Below are 21289 nucleotides of genomic sequence, written 5' to 3' on the forward strand. Positions count from 1 at the left end.
TGGAACAGATAAAGACCAATTAGACCCTCCATTCTGCCTAGTTATTCTGGTCAACACTCTCAATTATATCCCAGTTTAGAGTCTTAGAAACATCTTATCCAAATCAGTTTTTGTTTCTTTTTCTTTGTTTTTCTACCATCCTGGGTAGATAAATATACAGTTACTTATAGCCTTGGTGGACAACAACAGGGCATCACTAACCAGCTGGCATGGATCCAGCTGGCATCTAGCTTGTTGGTTCCAACATAGCTATACTTGTAGTGTGGTGTCACTAGGTCATATTTCCTTTATCTGCCTCTTTTCTTCTTATCGCTTTGCTTAATACCTTGCCACCAATAATCTGGGGTTTTTTTCTGGAGAGGTGTAGCCTGCTTGTTCAAACCTTTGCTATTCTGTGATCTGCATCACTATATTGTACTTCCTTTATCTGCCCCTTGTGTTTCTCCTTATCTCTCCCCTTGCCTCAAAATGAAAGATGGGTTGTTAATACTGCAACCTCCCAACCCTGTTTCTACCAATGTACTCTAAATCTGTCACAAAACATGCTTGAACTCTCACAGTACTACTTTCTACCTCCTCCTCAGTAAAGTAGTATTTTCTCAAGTTTCCTGTGAATCTTTCCCTTCCAATTTCATATCGTAACTTCTTGTCCTTGAAATTCTGAGTGGCTAGGTTAGAACCTGGTTGAATGGGCAGCAACAAATAGTAGTGATAAACAGAGTTCCTTCTACAGAAAGGATGGTTACCAGTACTAAGCCACAGGAATCAGTCCTTGATCCAGTTCTGCTTAATATTTTCATAAGCTATATTGTACAAGAGTTATTGAGAAAGGTTTGCCTTGTTGCAGATTGATATCAAAATCAGCAACAGTTATGCACCCTAGATGATATGGAAAACTTGAGGTGGGATCTAGTGAAGCACTTCGGAATGGTCTAGAGTCTGGTAGCTAAGATTTAATACTAAAATAATTCAGGGCCATTCATCTGGGAGACGTTTTTCAGTGCACGCAGCAGCAGAGGGATCTGCTGTTGATCATATTTGATTATCTTAAGGTGGCCAAACAGGTAAATAAGGCGATAGAAAATGCTAGTAGGATTCTTTGGTGCATAGGGAGAGGAGAAAGTAGGTGATATTGCTTCTGTATGTCTCTGTTGAGGCCTCATTTGGAGTAATTTGTACAATTTTGGAGACCGCACCTTCAAAAGAATATAAACCAAATAGTCCAGAAGGCAGCTACTAAATGATTAAGGATCTTCATAATAAAGCATATACAGCAGACTTAAAGAGCTAAATGTGTGTACCTTGGAAGAAAGGAGTGGAAGGAAAGATATAATAGAGACATTTAAATTCCTGCAAATAATACTTGCAGAGGAAGTGGGTCTCTTAACAGAAAGGAGACTCTGAAATGAGGGGTCATGAGATAAGGGTGAAAAGAGATAAAGTAAGGAATAATCTAAGGAAATATTTCTCTATAGAAAGGGTGGTGGATGAACGGAACATCTTCCCTGTAGAGGTAGTGGGGACAAGGACAATATCAGAATTCAAGAAATCATGGGACAGGTACAGAGAATTTCTGAGGGAGAAGAAGGGACTATAAAGCTGAACAGGAAATGTGGATGAGCAGACTTGGATGGGTCATTTGTTCTTTATCTGCCGTTATGTTCTGTGTTTCTATGCAATTGAAAAATTTACTTCCCTGTTATTTAATGAAGCCTGTCAAATATTTGAATCTTTTTGTCTTTTCCTTTCCTCCAATGAGTACAATTTGAATGTGTAAGCTTTGTATTGCAGACTCTTAGTAACTCTTCTCTGAACTGGTTCCATTCTCTCAATATTCCTACAGCAGCATGGCCTCCAGATATGCACACAGCACTCAGAATGTGGGTTTCACCAGGGACCTATGCACCATTACTTCCGCTTATGCAACCAAACCTACAATTAGCTTTCCCTACTGCTTTATTACCTTCAGACCTTCTACATCTTTGTTTTTTTGTTTTGTTTTTGTTTTTTTAACAATTTCCTGTTCTTGTCCTTCTAAGGATAGAGAGAGTTGATAAATAGTAGTAGTAGCAGCAGATTTTATACTTTCTAGCACTGAAGCTCATGTTCCAAATCTCTACTTGTGCTTCCACATTCTGTCATCTTTCATTTCTTTCACCCCTTCTGTTGTGTTTACTGTTACAGATTTTTGTATCATTTGATCACAATCAAGCCTATTTTCCCTCAAACCCCTCTGCAATAGCTCTAATAAAGATATTGAAAAAAAACCAGTCCTAGCACTGAGCCCTGAGGTGTACCCCACTGCTCACTTAACCTTGTCTGTGAGTGAATTTCATTGACCATCACTTTGTATTTTGGTACTCAACCAATTCCTCAACCACTTTATAATTTCTGTCTTACACCCATACCATCCAGCTTATGTACTAATCTTCTATGCAGAACAATATCAAAAGCCTTAGTGATGTCTAGATAAGCCAAAGTTTACTGCACCTTCCTCTTTCACCACTTTTGTCATTTAATTATCCTTTGCCTTGGACAGACAGTGATGCCATCACAATGCAATGCTCTTTTTCCTGGTAACAGCGACTAAATACAACTGAAAGTATGCACATTGTGGAACACTGCATATACTTTTCGTGAGGGCAATTTTCAGACAGCCAATTTATGCATATAAATAGCTATTTACCCATGTACACATAGCTTTAAAAATTATTCTCATGTTCTTAAAAAAGAATTCCATTTAATTTAATTTTCTTAATCCTTTATTGTATCTAAGACTTTCCTCCTTACTTCCTCCAGTCCAGATCTCATAAAAAAAAATCATTTTATTACTTCCCACCCATAATCCACACTGCATAGTTTCTCTTTTTACTTTTTCTTATCTGATTTTCACTCAGGCGCCATAGTACCATAGATTCCTTATTCTTCCCAATCAAATTTATACAGTGAGCCAGAAAGAAGCATAGAAGATGTTAGCAGACAAAGACCACTTAGTCCACCCAGTCTGTTTATTTGTGCATGCCTACTCTATCTGCCAACTGGTCATCCTTCCCTCACCCTTTTCTGTTTGCTGGTCTCTCTTTAACGATTATGTGCTGCTATTTGAAAGCGTAAATAACTGATCACTGTAAACTTGCTTCAATTTTATAATTTTATAAACCTCTACCTCTTTATAATTTTATAAACCTCTACCGCTTTATAATTTTATAAACCTCTACCTCTTAAGACGTCTCTTTTCCAAAATGAAAAACCCGAACCAGTTTAGCCTTTCTTCATAAGGAAGACATTCCATCTCCTTAATCACGTTTCTTGCCTTTCCCTGAACTTTTCTATTTCAGTCTTTTTTTTTTTTTTTTTTTTTTTGAGATGTCAACCAGAACTACAGACAGTACTCAAAGTATGGTCACAGTATGGATCAATACAGAGGCACTTTTATAGACTTTGTTTTGTTTTCTATTCCTTTCCAAATAAGTCCTAGCATTTTATTTGTTCTTTTGGCTACTGCTGCACATTGAGCTGAAGATTTCCGTTTATCATCCTCAGTGACCCCCAAGATCCATCCAAGAACCCATCATTGTGTCCATAAAGAGGGTAATTTTATAGCTCCCTGCATAGCAGTATAGTGTACATGCAGACTTTACTGAGGATTTTCAAAGTAAACATATGTGCAAGTTTGCTTTGAAAATCTTTCCTTATTTAATGGGGAACATGTGAAATTATCCATGCATAAAGTTACACTTGTTCCAAGCAGGGCATAATTTGTGTATGGTAAATTCAATGCATACTTCTAAAAATACAAAAGTATGCACGGAAGTCAAATCCATGCCTATGAGAATGCCTACTCCCAGTGCATGCAAAAGTAAGTGTAAAACTGGTACGCATACTGACTCCTGGTTGATTTTCAGAGTGTCTCATGCATATAACTGTAGGTCATCCTGAAAATCAAATCCATAGTTAGAAGAATTTTTCCCTGTGTGCATCAGTTTGCAATTATCCGCATTAAATTCTATCTGCCATTTTAGATGTCCAGCTCCCAAGGTCATCCTGGAATTCCTCAAAATCAGTTTATATTTTTAATATTTTAAAGAATTTAGTGTCGTCTCCAAATCTGATCACCTCACTTTCACTCCCTTTTCCAGACTGCTCATTAATATGTTAAATAACATTGGTCCCAATACAGATCCATGAGAATCTCTATATCCAGGTATATTCATAAGAAAAACGAATCATTTAGACCAATTCTCTTTCCTATCTTTTAACCAGTTACCAATCCACAATAGGACATTGCCCTCTATCTCATTACTTTTTAACTTCCTGAGGAGTCTGTCATGGGGGACTTTATCAAATACCCTCTGAATATCCAAATACACTATATCAGCTGGCTTGCCTTTATATGTTTGTTTATACCTTCCAAAATTCTAATAGACCTGTAAAATACAAGATCCCTTGCTAAATCTATGTTGCCTCTTATGTCCTATAATTCTGTTCTTAACAATAGCTTCTACCATTTTGTCTGTCAGTGGATCTGAGATTTCCAGGATCATCCTGAAGCCCTTTTTAAAATCTGGTATTATATTGTCTACCCTACAGTCCTCAGGTAACATTGCAGATGTTAATGATATAATACAGATTACTAGAAACAAGCCTATAGTTTCATATTTGAGTTCTTTCGGAACTGTGTGGTGAATACCAACAGGTCCTGCTGATTTGCAGATATTAAGCTTGTCAATTTGCTGTAATATATATTCAAGTTTCACCATCATTTGCTTCAGTACCTCTGAAGCATCAAAGCATGGTTCTGGGCTGGATATCTCCCCAACCTGTTCTTCAGTACTAATATATTTAAAAGGGATTTCTTAGTAGGGGCAGGGGCAGGGGAACTCCTCACTTAGGCAGCCACGCTCTAACAGCACATCACATGACCTTCCATTATATTAAATTATATAATGGGTTAATTTTCAAAATATTTACACATGTAAATAATCTTTTTGAAAATTATGCCAGGGTTTTACATTTAAAAGTACAGATGGAAGGTCACATGATGTGCTGCTAGAGAGCGGTTGTCTAAGTGAGGAGTTCCTCTGACCCGACTAAGAAATTCTGTTTAATATATATATTTATTTCTTCCCTGTGTTAATGACTATAACAAAGGACCAACAGAAACAGTCCTTGCCAACCTTTTGGGCTGAAAGTCCAAACCCTGCAAGATCTGTCAGGTCACAGAGTGCCAGCCAGGGAGAAGACTCCATATCAGAGGATGAATGGTCTTTGCTGACTACACCTATGGACACCACCAAAATCATGTAGGACATGTTTGAGACGTTCTCGACGAAACTTGCCTCTGAAATAAATAGTAATCTGGCAGTGATTGTGGGAAAAGTGGCTCAGCTAGTCTCCATGGTGCAGGAAAATTCAACCCAAATTACTGAAATGGTGGGCCACACAGAAGAATTAGAGATCTTCCTCACAGAGGCTCATAAGAAGATAGAGATCCTGGAGAGGAAACTTTCTTCCAAGAAGGATAAGATCGATATATAAAAAATAAAGGATGCCAGAAAAATATCTGAATTGTTGGGGTTCTTGAGCTAGCTGAAGGGAATGGATGCAGTACTTTTCTTTTCTCAATGGATTCCAGAGCCGCTAGGCCTTGATGTGTGAAGGGAGGGGGTATGAAGTTGAAGCATGCACACAAGGCCTTGGCTCCCCCAGCTGCGCACCAGGAGGTAAGCCTCATTCAGTAATCCTGCAGTTTCATAATCACACAAAGTATGAGTACTAAGTAAAGCTCGTCTTTCCCCTACCATCCAATTCAAGTAGTATCACACATATTTTTTTCAGGCTTTTTTGCAGATGGTACAGAAAAAAAGGGAAAGTTTTGCTGAAGTAATGAAACCGCTGAGACTTCTTAGCGTATGCAATGTTGTATATTGGATCCTCCCTAGCTTAAGATTATGGCTAATAATAAAAATCATGGGGTCCGTGTTCAGTAGGATGTTTAGTGGACAAGTTATCCATCTACTGGTAGCCGGATAACTTGTCCCATGTATTCAGCGGGATAAGCGTCCCACTGAATATACTTGCTTAAAGTTGTCCGACTAACAGTAGCCAGATAACATTACTCATAACCAGATATTCTTTTTGAATATCGTTGGTTATGTATGACGTTAATTGACTGTGGTTAGCTGTACAACTTGAAACATATCCAGATACATTTAAAAAAAAAAAATTATATCCCAGTGCGGCCTGTCCCCCCACTTCCCTCCCCTCAAGTTGCAAAAGCCCTCTGGGGCTGGACCTTTCCACCCTCAAAAAACAGCCCATTAAATTAAAATAAAAATTTAATAGTGCCGGTTGAACCACCCTCCTCCTCCACCCGCTGCTCCAACTTCCCCGTAAATGTGCAAATTTTAAATTTTGCTGTCCTCAAATCATCCCTCCTGCCCAGTAGCTTTATTTAAAGTTGATGGCCAGGATCGCAGTAGCCTCCTATTGCTAGGCAACTGTGATGACTTTCATCTGTCCATCATGAGTAAGATATTTGACTATATTTTTATGTAATATGCTTCATTCAAAAAATAAAAGAACTGATTGTGATAGTCCTGGGGGAATTCTGCGCTACTGCGGAGCGCAGAATTCCGCCCCTGTGCAAAATTTCCATTTTTTGCACAGAAATGAGAAATAGCAGAGGAGACCCCAGTATGTCGTGAACGGATTGCGCGAAGATGAAGGCCCCAGTGACAGTGAATGTGTGTGAATGAAAGGAGAGGGAGTGGGGGAGGGGAGGGGGTGTGAGAGATTGGGAGTTCGTGTGTATGAAAAAGGGATTGTATGTATGTGTGAGACAGAGCCTGTGTGAAGGGGTGCATAAGAGAGACACACAGAGGTAGCCTGTGTGATGATGTATGTGTGAGAGAGAAAGGGAGCTTGTGTCGGTGTGCTTGCAAGAGAGAGGGACCCTGTATAAGGGGATGTGTGTAAGGGAGCCGTATGAGGGTGTGTGTATATGTACTAGAGAGAAGGGAGCATGTGTGTGACAGAGGGAGCCTGTGTGAAGGGCAATACTGAGAACGGGGTCAAACTCTGGGACTAGCAATAGAGTGGAAGGGGTTGAGCCTAGAGGTGGAGGGGAGAGATACTGGGAGTTGGGGCCTGAGAGGGCAAAGTGGCCAGGGGGGAGAGAGTGGAAAGGACACTCTTACAGTGAATTTCTAGGGAAATTCTGCTCAAAATATTTAAAATTCTGCATCTCTAAGTAATAACTTTTTTCTGTATTAATTTAAAATGTAATTACTTAAAGATTGTCATATAAATTGTGTTACTTAGACCAATATAGTTTGCAGAATTTTGTTTTTGTGCGCAGAATTTTACAGTTTTTTTGTGCAGAATTCCCCCAGATGTATTGTGATCAGGAGTAGCAAGCTGCGTAATCCAGTTCATGGTATGACCCACTAGGAAAGTGCTTCTCTAGTTTCATTTTGTACAGTTTTGTTTTTTTTAATATATTTTAGGTTGTGGGGCTTATCTTCATTTGTAAGTCTTTTGTTCCTACTTTTTCAACCCAAGGCCTGCTTTCACAGGTACATACTTGTACATGGACTTTTTCTTGATTCTATTCATTTCACTGGCTCTGGTTCATCAATAGGTGTTTTTTTTCTTATTCTGTGGCACTGGAGTGAATTATATTCTTCACGCTGTGGGACTGGGACTGTGCACATTTCATCTTTTAGAAAGCAGTGATCTGCCTTAGGAGGCCAGGCTCGGGGACATTTTCTCAGTCTGAACTCTCCTATTCATGATTTTTTTCATTTTATGCTTATTTTTTTATTGTATTCATACTTTGCTTTATTTGGATTGGGTTTTTTGGTGGTTTTTTTAGGAGTTTGTGCTCTGTGGCATGGAGTCCTTGCCTGGGCTATGAAAATTCATCCCTGGGCATTGTGTGCTGTCATTTTTTTTGTTTGTTTGTTTGTTTTTGTCCCCTGCCTGTGTTTGTGTGGTTCTCTTCTGTATACAGGAAGTTGACCCTATCTCGGGATGAACTTTATGGTCTTCAGACATTGAGTGCTCTTTATGGTTTACTAAGAAAAACATTATGAACAAGGTGATAGGGCAGGGGCGCTCCTGGCCAAAACTCTGCAGGAACATATTGAAAGCTCCATCATATGATATTAGAAATCCAGAGAGTATTGTTAAATGTCTTCCTTCAGATATACATTTTGTTTGCTACTAATTTTGAGGGTCTATACCAGGCAGGTGTGATTCAGGCGTTTACAAACCCCCTAGGGTTACCAACCATATATGCTGTTGTTCCGGATGAGCTATTGGCTCCTATTACTACTGAGGAGGCTTATAAGGCCATTAAGCTTTTAGCATCAGGCAAGAGCACGGGCCCAGACAGATTTCCATTTGATTTCTACCAACTCTTTCAGGACTTGTTGTTCCAATGTTGTGTGAAATGTTCAACTATCTCTGGGAACCCAATGCAAAAATTAAACATCTGACAGATGTCTTTATAGTATTATTCATAAGAAATCTAAAGATTCCTTTGAATGTGCCTCCCACAGGCACATTGATTACCACCAATGTCAAAATCCTGGCAAAAATACAACTAAGATTGAAGGATCTTGAACTGATTTGATCCAGGATCAAACTGGATTTATAAAAGACAAGTCTTCCACTAATAATATCAGATGGTTTTTCAATCTTTTTTTTTTTTTTTTGCAAAATATTTTTTACCACAAAAACAGATTATATATGTAAAGCATTACAGCGGTTTCATGGGAATATAATTCAGAAATATCTAAAGACAATTATGGGAACACAAAGAAAATGAACAAACCAATACCGAGTAACGGCCATACCTTCCACCCACTTTATCATACTGTCATTTGCTGTTCTAAATTTGCATATAGCAGTCATTCCCTCCATCATTTATTTTGCATTACCCAACTGGGCTCCCCAAAAACATACATACTATATTCAGACACCCATTCACAATACTTTTAATCCTAAATTTTAGACTTCCAAAAGACACCCCCCCCCCCCCTTTACCTCTCATCTCCCTCCATACTGACTCTCCTTCCCATTTCAAAATCTGGGTAAACCAAGAATTATAGAAAGCACCAACTATTTAGGGCTGAAGTAAACAAGTGGATACATTAAGTAATAACTGAAGTATTGAAGTACCCAACTTAATGCGGCTTATCCTCTCTACCATTTTGTAGAATAGCCCAAAGTCAATAAACCGCTCCTAAGATCAGGTGACAGATGTTCAAAAAAGACTTTCCATGTATCCATATAGGGTTAGATAACTTTGCACTTGCCCACCTGACCATCCAACCATTCCATCTGCATCACTTGTACCATTTATAAAGCCAGATGTCCAAGTAGGCTGGGCATCTGTTGTCGAGAAAGTAAGGGTGAATTTACATGCGACTAGCAGGGCCAACTGTATACATTTTTCTACATCTTTGAAGTTAATAGTAAGGCCTGAGATATCCCCAAGCAATAATGGCCTTCCAGTCTTTGGAATTGTAACTCCTGTACATGTCTAAATAGAGGCCAATACTTTGTCCCAAAAAATATCAGATTTTTTGCATTTCAAAAAATTATCTAATGACCCATTTTCTGCTTGGCATTTTATACATATAGGGGATGCTCATAACATTGTCGATATAAACGTGGTGGTGTAGCTTATATTTCATCTCCCTCAGATTAGAATCTGTAACATTTGAATATAGTAATTTAGAGAAACCTGTTGAGGCTGGACCACCTGCTGATTCCCAGATTTGCTATCGAGCAGATGGAAAGAACACTGCTGAATCCTCCCCACTGATGTCACCATCCAAGCGTCTGGAGCATACAAAGTGCTTGAGAGATTCGGTGAGGCTGAATCACCTACTGTTTCACAGATTTGCTGACTGTCAGACAGGCAGAAGGAACGCTGTTGACTCCCCTGCTGATGTCGCCATCCAAGTGTCTGCAGCCTACAAAGATTGGCAACTATGGCACGCTGCTGTTGGGGCACTGCCTAAGGCACAAGCCAAAGGGGCACGCCCTTTGTGAGCCCTTGGGAGCCTTCAGTTGTTCCCTTGTTTTGCCTCCCCGACTAGATTCTTGAAAGTAAGTTAACTTGGTAAGCTCATGGGTAAAAAGAGGAAGGGGCAAAATGTTACCATCTGCAGTGGCTGCTGTCCCTGCTTCTAGCCCTTTGAATTCTTGGGTCACAATTGCCATCAACCAACAAGCTGGGGGCACTCTAGGAGTGATGCTGATGGTAGAATCTTTGGTGTTGCCTTTGAGCAACATGTGTCAACCTAGCACTGAGAATCGGAATCCTCCTTCACAGTCTCTCATTGATTCATTATCTTCTGTGGACTCCTGATTGTCTGCTCCTGAAACTTGTGAAGTAGGAGCAGTCTCTGAGATTTGCTGAAAGCTCTATTTTGGGGTCTGTGGAGGGTGGATTTTCATCCTCCCCTAACCCTCTTAGAGTGGTTAACTCCTTATGATCTGATGGATGCTTGTTTTTCTGCTGCCTCCTCCTCCGCAAACTATTTTGGTTCCTGTTACCTTTCCTGAATCCCAGAGGAACACTAATATTCTGATTTCTAAGAATATTTACTTAGGGAATTTATCTCTCTCTCTCTCTCTCTCTCTCTCTGTGTAGTGTGTGGAAGGTATTCTTGAAAGATATGTGGCTAAACTTTACAAATTTTATGTTTCCTCACAAATTGAGTCTAAAATGTCTCTATTAGATAGTCACTCATCTCTCTTAAGATCTCTTTCAAATCAGGTTTCAGAAGTTTCATCTACACAAGGAGACTTGGTTAAAGATGATGTGTTTCTTCAAACTAGACTTGAAATGCTTAGAAATAAAAACTTACATTTTGTTAATTTTCCTAGAAGTATTACCCATTTCATATATGCGGATGATGTGCAGCTCTCAATTCCCATCATAGATTCCATTGCAAAAACTCTTAAAATGAGTGGTCTATTGTCATCTATCAGACAATAGTTGTCTCGTATGAAACTGATCTTAAACCACCAAAAAATTGAAATACTACTACTGAGCAGGAAAAGCACCTTTGACAAAACCTTTTGGTTTAATACTGATTTCATGCAGATTGATTCTGTAGCCCAAGTCAGAGATCTAAGTAATTTTCTTGATCTTGAATTAAAATGTAATTCTGACATAAAACACAAAATCAGAGAAGGTTTTTATAAGCTCCATGTACTAAAACACTTAAAATCTTTTAGAATTCGATGACTTCTGAACCATTTTGCAAACGTTAATTTTTTCTATACTTGATTATTACAACTCTTTTACTTGGCTTACCGACAGTCTGTATCAGACCTTTACAATTATTGCAAAATGCAACTGCAAGAGTCCTATGTGGAGGGAAGAAATACGACCACATTATATCTACCATAATTGATCTACACTGGCTCCCAAATATTGAATCGACTATAAAGTCTTATGTTTGATTCACAAATCAATAAATCATGAAAATACTGAATGGCTTAACGCCTCACTCCATTTACATACCCCTGAAAGAAACCTAAGATCCGCTAATAAAGGACTCTACCAGATCTGCTCATTTATCAGAAGTTAGATAGCATTTTCAATCGCAGGCCCAAAACTGTGGAACCAGTTACCATGTGAGCAAAGGATGCAGAAAGACCTAAAAGCTTTTTAAAAGATCTTAAAAACTTGGTTATTTAAAAAGGCCTATGATAGTTGAAATAGCAGTCCTGGTATGCTCTTATTTGTATGATTGTCAGCTGCTTTTTTTTATTTATGTTGATTTTATGATTATTTTATTTCTTTTATACTTACTTTTATTTTTTGTCTAATGATTTTATAATTGTAATTTATTTTATGAATTTATTTTACTACCTTGTACACCATTAAGATTGTAATACAGATTGATGGTATATAAAAGCAATAAATAAAAAAATAAAGTATCACCTCATGAGATGGTGAAAAATATTTCATTGAGGTTTTGAAGATATTGCCTCAAAATATGCCTCCTATATATAAAGGGGCGGATTTTAAAAGGAGTGCGAATAGCCTACTTTTGTTTGCGCTCCAGGCGCAAACAAAAGTACACTGGATTTTAGTAGATACGCGCGGAGCCGTGCGTATCTGCTAAAAACCTGGATCGGCGCGCGCAAGGCTATGGATTTTGTATAGCCGGCGCGCGCCGAGCCACGCAGCCTACCCCCGTTCCCTCCAAGGCCGCTCCGAAATCGGAGCGGCCTCGGAGGGAACTTCTTTTTGCCCTCCCCTCACCTTCCCCTCCCTTCCCCTACCTAACCCACCCGCCAGGCCCTGTCTAAGCCCCCCCCTTACCTTTGTCGGGGGATTTACGCCTCCCAGAGGGAGGCGTAAATCCCCGCGTGTCAGCGGGCCTCCTGCGCGCCGGGACGCGACCTGGGGGCGGGTCTGGAGGGCGCGGCCACGCCCCCGGGCCGCCCCGGGCCGTAGCCACTCCCCCGGGCCCGCCCCCGGAACGCTCCCGACATGCCCCGAAAACGCCGTGTGGTTCGGGCCCGCCCCCGACACGCCCCCCGACACGCCCCCTCCGAAAACCCCGGGACTTACGCGAGTCCCGGGGCTCTGCGCGCGCCGGTAGGCCTATGTAAAATAGGCTTACCGGCGCGCAGGGCCCTGCTCGCCTAAATCCGCCCGGTTTTGGGCGGATTTACGCGAGCAGGGCTCTGAAAATCCGCCCCAAAGCATATTATGTTACTCCTCAAAAAAGATTGCCTGCTTCTTAAGAGGGACATATTAATGTATTTGTTTCATCTGAAAGGCTAGATGGTTCTGCTTTATTAGAACATTCTCAAGATGTTGCTAGGAAAACTCTGATAGTTACTTTTGCCTTGGAAGTTGATTGTAATATAGTGTTGAAATTTTTGTTTGGATATAGATCCACCTCCTTTTTTTTTATCATTTATCTAAGTAACAAGTATACACAAGTGCAAAGAAACTTTTACAATTAAAATCCTAGATTTTAGGCCTGGGTGCGTCTTAATTTTTTTAATTTCCTTGCAAATGCATAATAGTATATCAAAGTAATAAGTTTATTTTTTATGATTCCCTGCAACTAAAAAGGTCCTTGATGATAAAGGTGATGCTGTGTAGAAACTTGAGTCTTGTCCATTAATTTGAAGGTTCGGCTGAATTTAGAATGGTATTTTTGGCAAATTATCATATCTCTCCAGTTATGGACTTTGGTTGTTTTATGAATTTATTTCCTCATAATGTTTTTGTTTGTTTGCTTTCCTTTTCATAACAACTTTGCATGTACTGCAATATTTTGCTTGTACTCTTGTTAAAATTCAATAAATAAATGGTTTAAAAATATATATATATAGTAGTTTCCCTTTCTTGGGAATCTACTCCCCTGCAACAGATGAACATTTGTCTTGCATGGGGAGAATACGTCTTAAGTTTCTTGAGACTTGCATGTCCATTCTACAAGACAGAAGTCTTTTGATCTCCAAGTTTAAACAGCCCCTGAATAAGCATTTTCCCATGGAACTACGGCCATTGTTGGGCTCTTCAAATACTTAGCTTTGGACTGTTGTTTTCACCTTTTACCTGCTTACAAAAAATACTTAAAAGATTAATAATTATGCTTGTTGAACACCAACCTGAGGTGAATGAATGATAAGACTGGGTGATCCGTGCATTGCAGGGCACACCGACTGACTTGCTTACACCTCAGGCTCCCTAATATTTGTATTATGTGTTGGTGGATTGCAAAACCTTATTCTGTTTAATTGTGGTAGTGGGTAATTCCCATGTATTTGGTTATTGTTTTTAATATCGGCATGCTTATCAGTTGACATGGGGTAATATTGAATCTTTCTGTTCTGAGGTTTACTGAAAGGCACCTTGGCTACTTTAGCATTTATTACAACCTCTTCATTGGGATGCCCTAACATCTCTGTTTTATTAGCACTTTTTTTATTAGCTCTTTTTTTGTTAGTTTATATTAATTTTAAAAAGAGAAATACAAATACTAAGTTTAGCAGCATAATAAACAAGTTATAGGGCACAAGAGTTAGTACTGCCCAATGCCCATAAATGAGATAAGTATCTATCCATATTTCCAACAGAACAACCCCCTTCTCCTCCCAAAGCCTCTCCCCAGCCCCTCCCCTGGTGAAGCTATACTCTTTCGTACATATAAGGAATCAATAGTCATTTAATATTTGGCTTCTTGCCTGATGTGGCAACAATTGTAAATAAGCGTCCCATAAAGGTATAAATATTCTGTATTTTCTGGTCAGGTCAACCTTGTCTACATATTTCTCATTTATACATAATATAGATTTGATTTGTCCAATACATTAACATTGGAAGGGAGAGATCTCCCAACCAATATTGCAGAATTATTTTTTCCTCATTAACAAGACTTTCCTAATCCAAAGTTTAAGAGACTTCTTGCCCAAGGACACACCTCACATATTATCAAACACCACCACATCTGCCTGTAAAGGAATCTTTATCCCCGTAACCTTAGAAATATATACTACCACAGATTTCTAAAAAGAGCTCACCTTTGAGCATCCCAAGAATTGATGTCTCAAAGTTCCCATAATTGGCTACATTTCTCCCAAACAGCTGATTGAACAATATTCATCTGAAAAGCCTTTTTTTTTTTTTTAGAGCAGTAATACTGCATTAAAAATGTGTATTGTACTTCCCTTAGGTCAAGACTTTATCTTTTTAAAATAAAGAGGATAATGATGTTCTGTAATATCAAAGTCAAGCTCAGATTTCCAGCCCAATATTATTTGTTCAAAATCAATATTAGGTTTCAAATTAAGTAAATGATGATAAAAGTTGAATATAGAATGCCGGGTGGGATCTTCTATATCAAATATTTCAGATAGCATTGATCTGCTTTCTTCATTCCAATCAGACACTTTTAATGACCGAATATAGTGTCTAGTTTGCAAGTAAGCAAAATAATGCTTGTTGTCTAACTCAAGTTCCTCAACTCCATCTAAAAAGATTTAGTATTTCCTTCCTCAGTTAAAAATTGTGCTATCACTTTCAATCCCTGAGTGACCCACCTTTTGAAAGCTGCACTATGGGTACCTGGAGGAAATGTTTCATTCTCAGCTAAGGGCAGGAACTGAGAAATATTACCCTTCAGTTGCAAAGTTGAACAAAAATATCGCCAAGATAAGACTAGAGGAGTAACTAATGAGCTCTCTCTAAAATGGCTTGGTATTGCCATCAATAAGTGTAAAAGATATCTGATTGTCCAGAGAAAAACATTTTCTTTTCCATCCAAATGGGAGTATAAAAATCTGTTCCCAACAACCAATCTGCAACATGGCGTAAGTTGCAGGCCATGTTGTATAGTTTTAAATCTGCCAATCCCAACCCCCCTTGTTCCTATTTACGTATCAGTTTGGTCCAATCCACCCTCGGCCTCTTCTGTTTCCACAGATATCATGTTATTAAGCTCTCTATTTGTACTAAGTTTTTTCTTGATACATAACAGGGTTTTGTCTGAAACAAGTACAACCATTCTGGTAATTTCATTTGAAAGAGATTAATTCTTCCCACTGATGACACTGGGAAGTCTCTCCAGGCCCTCAGCATGTTATTAGTAGACTGCAACATCTGAAAAACTTTCAGCTATAACTTGGCTGGCTCTTTGTGTAAGATGATACCTAAATATGTAAAGGACTCATCCATCCATTGCATGGGAAACCCCTCCCCCATGTCTGCCTCACTTCTGGAATGGCCAGTAATGCTTCACACTTGTCTAAATTTAATTTGAAACCCACAAGCCTTCCATATATCTTCAATTCTTCTAAAAGATCCCACAATGAGGCATGGGGGTTAGCCAGTCTGAAGTGTTTTTTTGAACGTTCGTCTATGGAAACACCTTGAAGAGATCAGTTAGTGCAAATTTTTTTGAAGCAATGGTTCCAGAGATAGGATGATAGGAAGTGGGGGGGGAGAGGGTAGCCCTGTCATGCCCCCTGTTCAAAATAGAACTCCATCAAATTGCATCCATTTACTGAGACACAAGCTCTGGGGTTATTATACAATGTCTGTAGCACTTGGAGAAAGTACCTCGAAATTCCAAATGCCTCTAGCACTCGTAACATAAAATCCCATTCCTACCTATCAAAGGCCTTTTCTGCGTCAAGGCTTATTAGTATGGAAGGGATCTTACATTGTTTACTACCTACTACAGAAGCAATAATTTTGCGAATATTCTTAGTTACATAGGGGTCCCATACGAATCCCACCTGTTCCTCTCCTATGACCTGTGGAAGAATCTTCACTAATTGAGTGCCATCAATTTTACCAGTAATTTAGTGTCAAAGTTTAATAAGGAGATTGGTCGATATGTAGACAGGGGCATTAAATCCCTACCTACTTTGGGTAAGATAGTGGTTATGGCACTATTAGGTGTCAGAAGGAATCGTTGCAGCCCAATCAGATTTTCAAACATCATCCCCAAAGCCATTACCAACTTAAGAGACCAGCAATCTATAAAATCCTGCTGAGACTGTCAGGCCCTGGTACCTTCAGTACAATTTCTTGCAGCTGTATGAGCTGATTTAATAACCTCACTTGGTCTTCTGTTATTTGAGGCAACCCAGCTGAGCACAAATATTCCGCTATATCTGATACTGGCCCTGGGCGTGCCACATAAAGATCTTGATAGTAATTCCTAAATATGTTGCTGATAACCTTTCCAGCATTCAGCAGTCGCCCCTCTTTATTGTATATCACAGTTATGTGCTTGGCAGTAGTCCAGTTTATAATTAAATTAGCCATTGTTCTCCCAATTTTATTTCCTTTGTGAAAAAATTTCCCTTTATAATAACACTGATTTATCCAGGTAATTATCCAGGACACAATAGAAATCCCTCCTTCCACCAATGGGGTATTTATTTATTTATTTTGAATCTTTTCTATACTGTCATTAAATTTTTACTAAGCACACAAGAAACCCTTGTTCATAGTTATTTGGTGCATATATATATGGCACAAGACAAGTGGTTTCCCAAACATTCTTTTTACTATTGTGTATTGGCCTTCCCCATCGGAGATTACCTTTGTCATCTGAAAAGGAACCGATTTCCCCAGAAGGATTGCTACCCCCGCCTTCTTTGTTCCACTGCACCCACCCATTGTCGCTGCAACTTACTATGTTCAGTGGCATCCAAGTGATTCTCCTGCATCATTACAATATCTGCTCCTCACCTTTGTTATACTTTATAGCACTTTATAGCATTTAGTCACTGATCCAGTACTTCCCACGTTCTATGTAATGTATCTAATTGTCGCCGTCATTGTCTAAATCCTAGTTATTCACAATCCCTGCAAAGAATTCTATCAATCCACTTATTTTGATCAAGGCCCCCCAGCCTGAGCCCCAACCAATAATCAACCTCCTATCAGAAACAATATATGGATCTCCTATGTAATCTATACTCATAGCAATGAAGACAGCTTCATATCCCGGTGGCACCCTCCCCTTTTTCCACCTACTCCTTCCCAAACCCAATCAACCAAACAATATACAAACAACATGAAAAACTTACTGATGAGCAAAGAGGTCACGTATACCATATGCTAGGGCCCCACTCCCTAAAATAGCAGAGTAAAATGCCCAAAATCCCAACTAATCTCACAGCATCCCCTCAAATATCATCAGTCACAAATTATTCTTCCATTCAGTCACATCATCACTTCCTCCTTCTCAAGCTCTCCTGTCCTAAGAACGAGGTCAATGGATACGTTTCTGGAGATCTTGGCAAGTCATCTTAAGGAGATATAATGACCCCTTGAGCCAACTTGATTATTCATCTCTATATCAGCGTTCTGACATTCTGTTTCTTTCAGCTTGGGTGAAAGAAAGCCTGTGCTTCTGCAGCTGTCTGCATGTCACCCTTATCTCAGCTGGAAATTGTAGCATGAATCTTATGTAATACTGTACAAGCTGGGCACATATCACCATGAAGGATTTGTGCTGAGCGGAAACCACCGCAGAGTAATCTGAAAATAGAATTTTCTGCCTCTCATATTCCAAAGATCGGAGCTGTCTATACTGGTACGAAATAACTTCTTTATGTCTGAAATTCAGCACTTTAATAATTACTGGCCTGGATCTCCCCTGCTCTCCTCTCTGGGCACCAAGGCAATGAGTTCACTCAATTTGGAAGGCCACAAGCACCTCCAGGGAGTTTAAAATCTGCAGCAACCATCTTTACATCATTTCTTGCAGGTCTCGCTCCTGTACTGCCTCCGGTATCCAAATCAGTCTGCTCTGATGGGAGCAGTTTTCGAGGTCTTCAAATTTCAATTTGTTTCACTGTTTCTGCCTTAGCTAATGCCAGCTCTCATTGCAAACTCTGCATGCGCTGTTCCATGCCCATGATCCATGTCTCTGCCTTGTCAATATGGAGTGTGTGATCTGAGAGCAAAGATTGTATTTCATTGAATCGGGAGTGTAGCTTATTTAATTTTTCGTCCATCGCTGTTAAATCAGGGCTGCTAAATCTCCTGGCTCCCCTGCAACAGCTCGCGGTGACGGGGGGTTGCTCATGGTGTCAGCCATTTTACTAACCACTGGCTTTTATTTCTCCTTTCTGATCAGTTTTGCGGCCATCGACAGTGCGACCTCTCCCAAAAACTTCACTCAACATTAGGACGTTTGATCGACACCACAAATACCTCCTTTCCAAGTATTTGCCACATTGAAAGAGATAGATGCAGGCAGATATAGAGTGGGGCCCTGGAGCAGCACAGAACCTCGTCTGTACAGTCTCAACACACCATGTGACCTTTTCCAAAGTCCTTTTTAAAAAGTATTGCCAGCAGTCTGGTTCCACTCTTGTTAAGGTGGAGTCCATCCTGTTGGAATAGACTCCACCTTCCTAAGAATGTTCTCCAGTTCCTAACAAATCTAAAACCACCTTCTCTAACCACTGTCTCATTCACACTTTTAGACTCTGAAGCTCAGCCTGCCTCTGGGGACCTGCATGAGGAACCAGAAACATTTCTAAGAATTCATCTCTGGAGGGTTCTGGCTTTGTTTCCTATCTAGGAGCCTAAATTTAGCCTTCAGGACATCTTCTGCACCATCTTATGTCATTGGTATCCACATGTGCCCAACAGCCCCAGCTCTCACTAAAACCTTATCTAGGTGGCACGTGAGGTCCGCTACTTTGTCCCAGTCAGGCAAATTACCAAATGCTCTTCAAACTATCAACCACCCAGCTGTCTACATTTCTAATGCTTGAATTACCCATCAAAATGGCTGTCCTAACTCTTCCCTCCTAGTCATGGATCCCTGGAGATACATCCTCAGTACAAAAGTATAAATCATCACTTGGAGGGCAGGTCCTAGCTACAGAATCACTTTCTGCTGCACCAAGGTAATGGTCACCTGCCAGGTAACCTTGCTTCTCCAAAGCAGCGCAAGGGCTGCTAAACTGAATTTGGGACCACACTCTGTGACCATCTTACACTCTTCCAGCAGATGAGCTCAGAGTATGTTACTGAATGAAAACTCTATAATAGGCAGTAGTATATATCAGCTCAACCTGTTACTCAACCAACTTTTCACTCAGTTAAGAACATAAGATATGCCATAGTGGGTCAGACTAAGGGTCCATCAAGCCCAGTATCCTGTTTCACTCAGTTAAGAACATAAGATATGCCATAGTGGGTCAGACTAAGGGTCCATCAAGCCCAGTATCCTGTTTCCAAAAAAGTACTTTCCATGTACTTGTAATTTGGATTGGCCACTGTTTCCAACAGTGGCCAATCCAAATCACAAGTACATGGAAAGTACCCAAACATTAGCTAAATTACAAGCTACTATTGCTTATTAATTACCGTAATAGCAGTTTATGGATTTTTCCTCTAGGAACTTATCCAAATTCTTTTAAACCCAGTTACACTAACTTTTGTTTTCAGAGGTTAACCATGTACTGATATATGAAAGAATTTTCTTTGATTTGTTTTAAATGAGCTACTTCCTAACTTCATGGAGTGCCCCCTGGTCCTTCTGTTATCTGAGAGAGTAAATAACTGATTTACATTAACTTGTTCAAGTCCTTTCATGATTTTGTAGACGTCTCTCATATCGCCCCCTCAGTTGTCTCTTCTTCAAACTGAACAGCCCTAACTTCTTTAGCCTTCTCTCATAGGGCAGCCATTCCATGCCCCTTATCGTTTGGTCGCCCTTCTCTGTAGTTTCTCCAGTATGGTTATATCCTTTTTGAAATGTGGTGACCAGAATTCCACACAGTATTCAAGGTGCGGTCTCACCATGGAACGATACTAAGGCATTATGACATCCTCCGTTTTATTTGCCATTCCCTTCCTAATAATTCCTAACATTTTTCCAAATTCCCAGTCTGGCTAGCTCATTCATCAGTCTTTTGTGTAAAACAATATCAATATTACTGAAATCCAGATAGGTCATAACCAGTGTTCCTTCTAAGGAGTGACTAGGTGTGCAATTTTTTTTTCATGTGAGTAACAATTTTTTTAAACCAACAAATTTTGAGCGCCAGTATTAGCATTGCAGCAAGTATTAGCATTGTATTTCTGTATATAGCACAAAGAAAAATGTATGTGTGCGACTATGTAAAATCTGTGAACAATGCTCTGAAATGTAAAAGTTATTGCTCACACGCTTATCGTAGAGGAGGAACTATGGTCATAACTACTACATCCCTATGATCTACTACTGTGATCTCCTTATGAAATAATTCAATCAAGTTTATTTAGTAAGAACTTTCCCTTTATGATACTATATTGCTTATAAACTATAATAGTGTGATCCACGGTTTTAAGGAACTGCACTTTTTTTTTTTTTAAATAGCATTGTTTTCATTACTTTGTCATCTAACGCTCATGTTTTTAGCAATGTTCATGCAGGAAAGAAGGCCAAGAATCAAACCCTCTTTTTATGCCAGTAACCCTGTATTTTCCCATGTAAAAGCTTTTGATTATGCTTCAAAATCTAGAACAACTCAGTTGCTCCTTTCTCACCGTGTATTTCAGTAGTTTTTATTTTGTCCCTAATGTTTTTGGGGTTTTTTTTTCATTATTTATTTATGAATTTTAAATACATTACAAGAATACCTTGTTTGAAACAAATAAAGTTTGCATAAATAACACAAAAGGAAAAATTTCTTTTACCAGAAATCAAACATCATAACTTTATATCTTAAGTCCTCAATATTGGAGGATCCATAACGCAACTTTAGGAAATATTACACA

At 39.4% G+C, this 21289-nt stretch overlaps 2 protein-coding genes across 3 annotated transcripts in view; one reads left to right on the plus strand and one right to left on the minus strand.

The window, feature by feature from the left end:
• The window catches only part of LOC115099984 (carboxyl-terminal PDZ ligand of neuronal nitric oxide synthase protein-like), a 560668-nt gene that overhangs the window by 411285 nt on the left and 128094 nt on the right, over positions 1 to 21289 (plus strand). The gene's annotated exons all lie outside the window — the stretch shown is intronic.
• The window catches only part of SPATA46 (spermatogenesis associated 46), a 73075-nt gene that overhangs the window by 1323 nt on the left and 50463 nt on the right, over positions 1 to 21289 (minus strand). The window lies entirely within an intron of this gene.

The sequence above is a fragment of the Rhinatrema bivittatum genome, chromosome 10 (assembly GCF_901001135.1).
Source record: "Rhinatrema bivittatum chromosome 10, aRhiBiv1.1, whole genome shotgun sequence".
In the NCBI taxonomy this organism is placed as follows: domain Eukaryota; kingdom Metazoa; phylum Chordata; class Amphibia; order Gymnophiona; family Rhinatrematidae; genus Rhinatrema; species Rhinatrema bivittatum.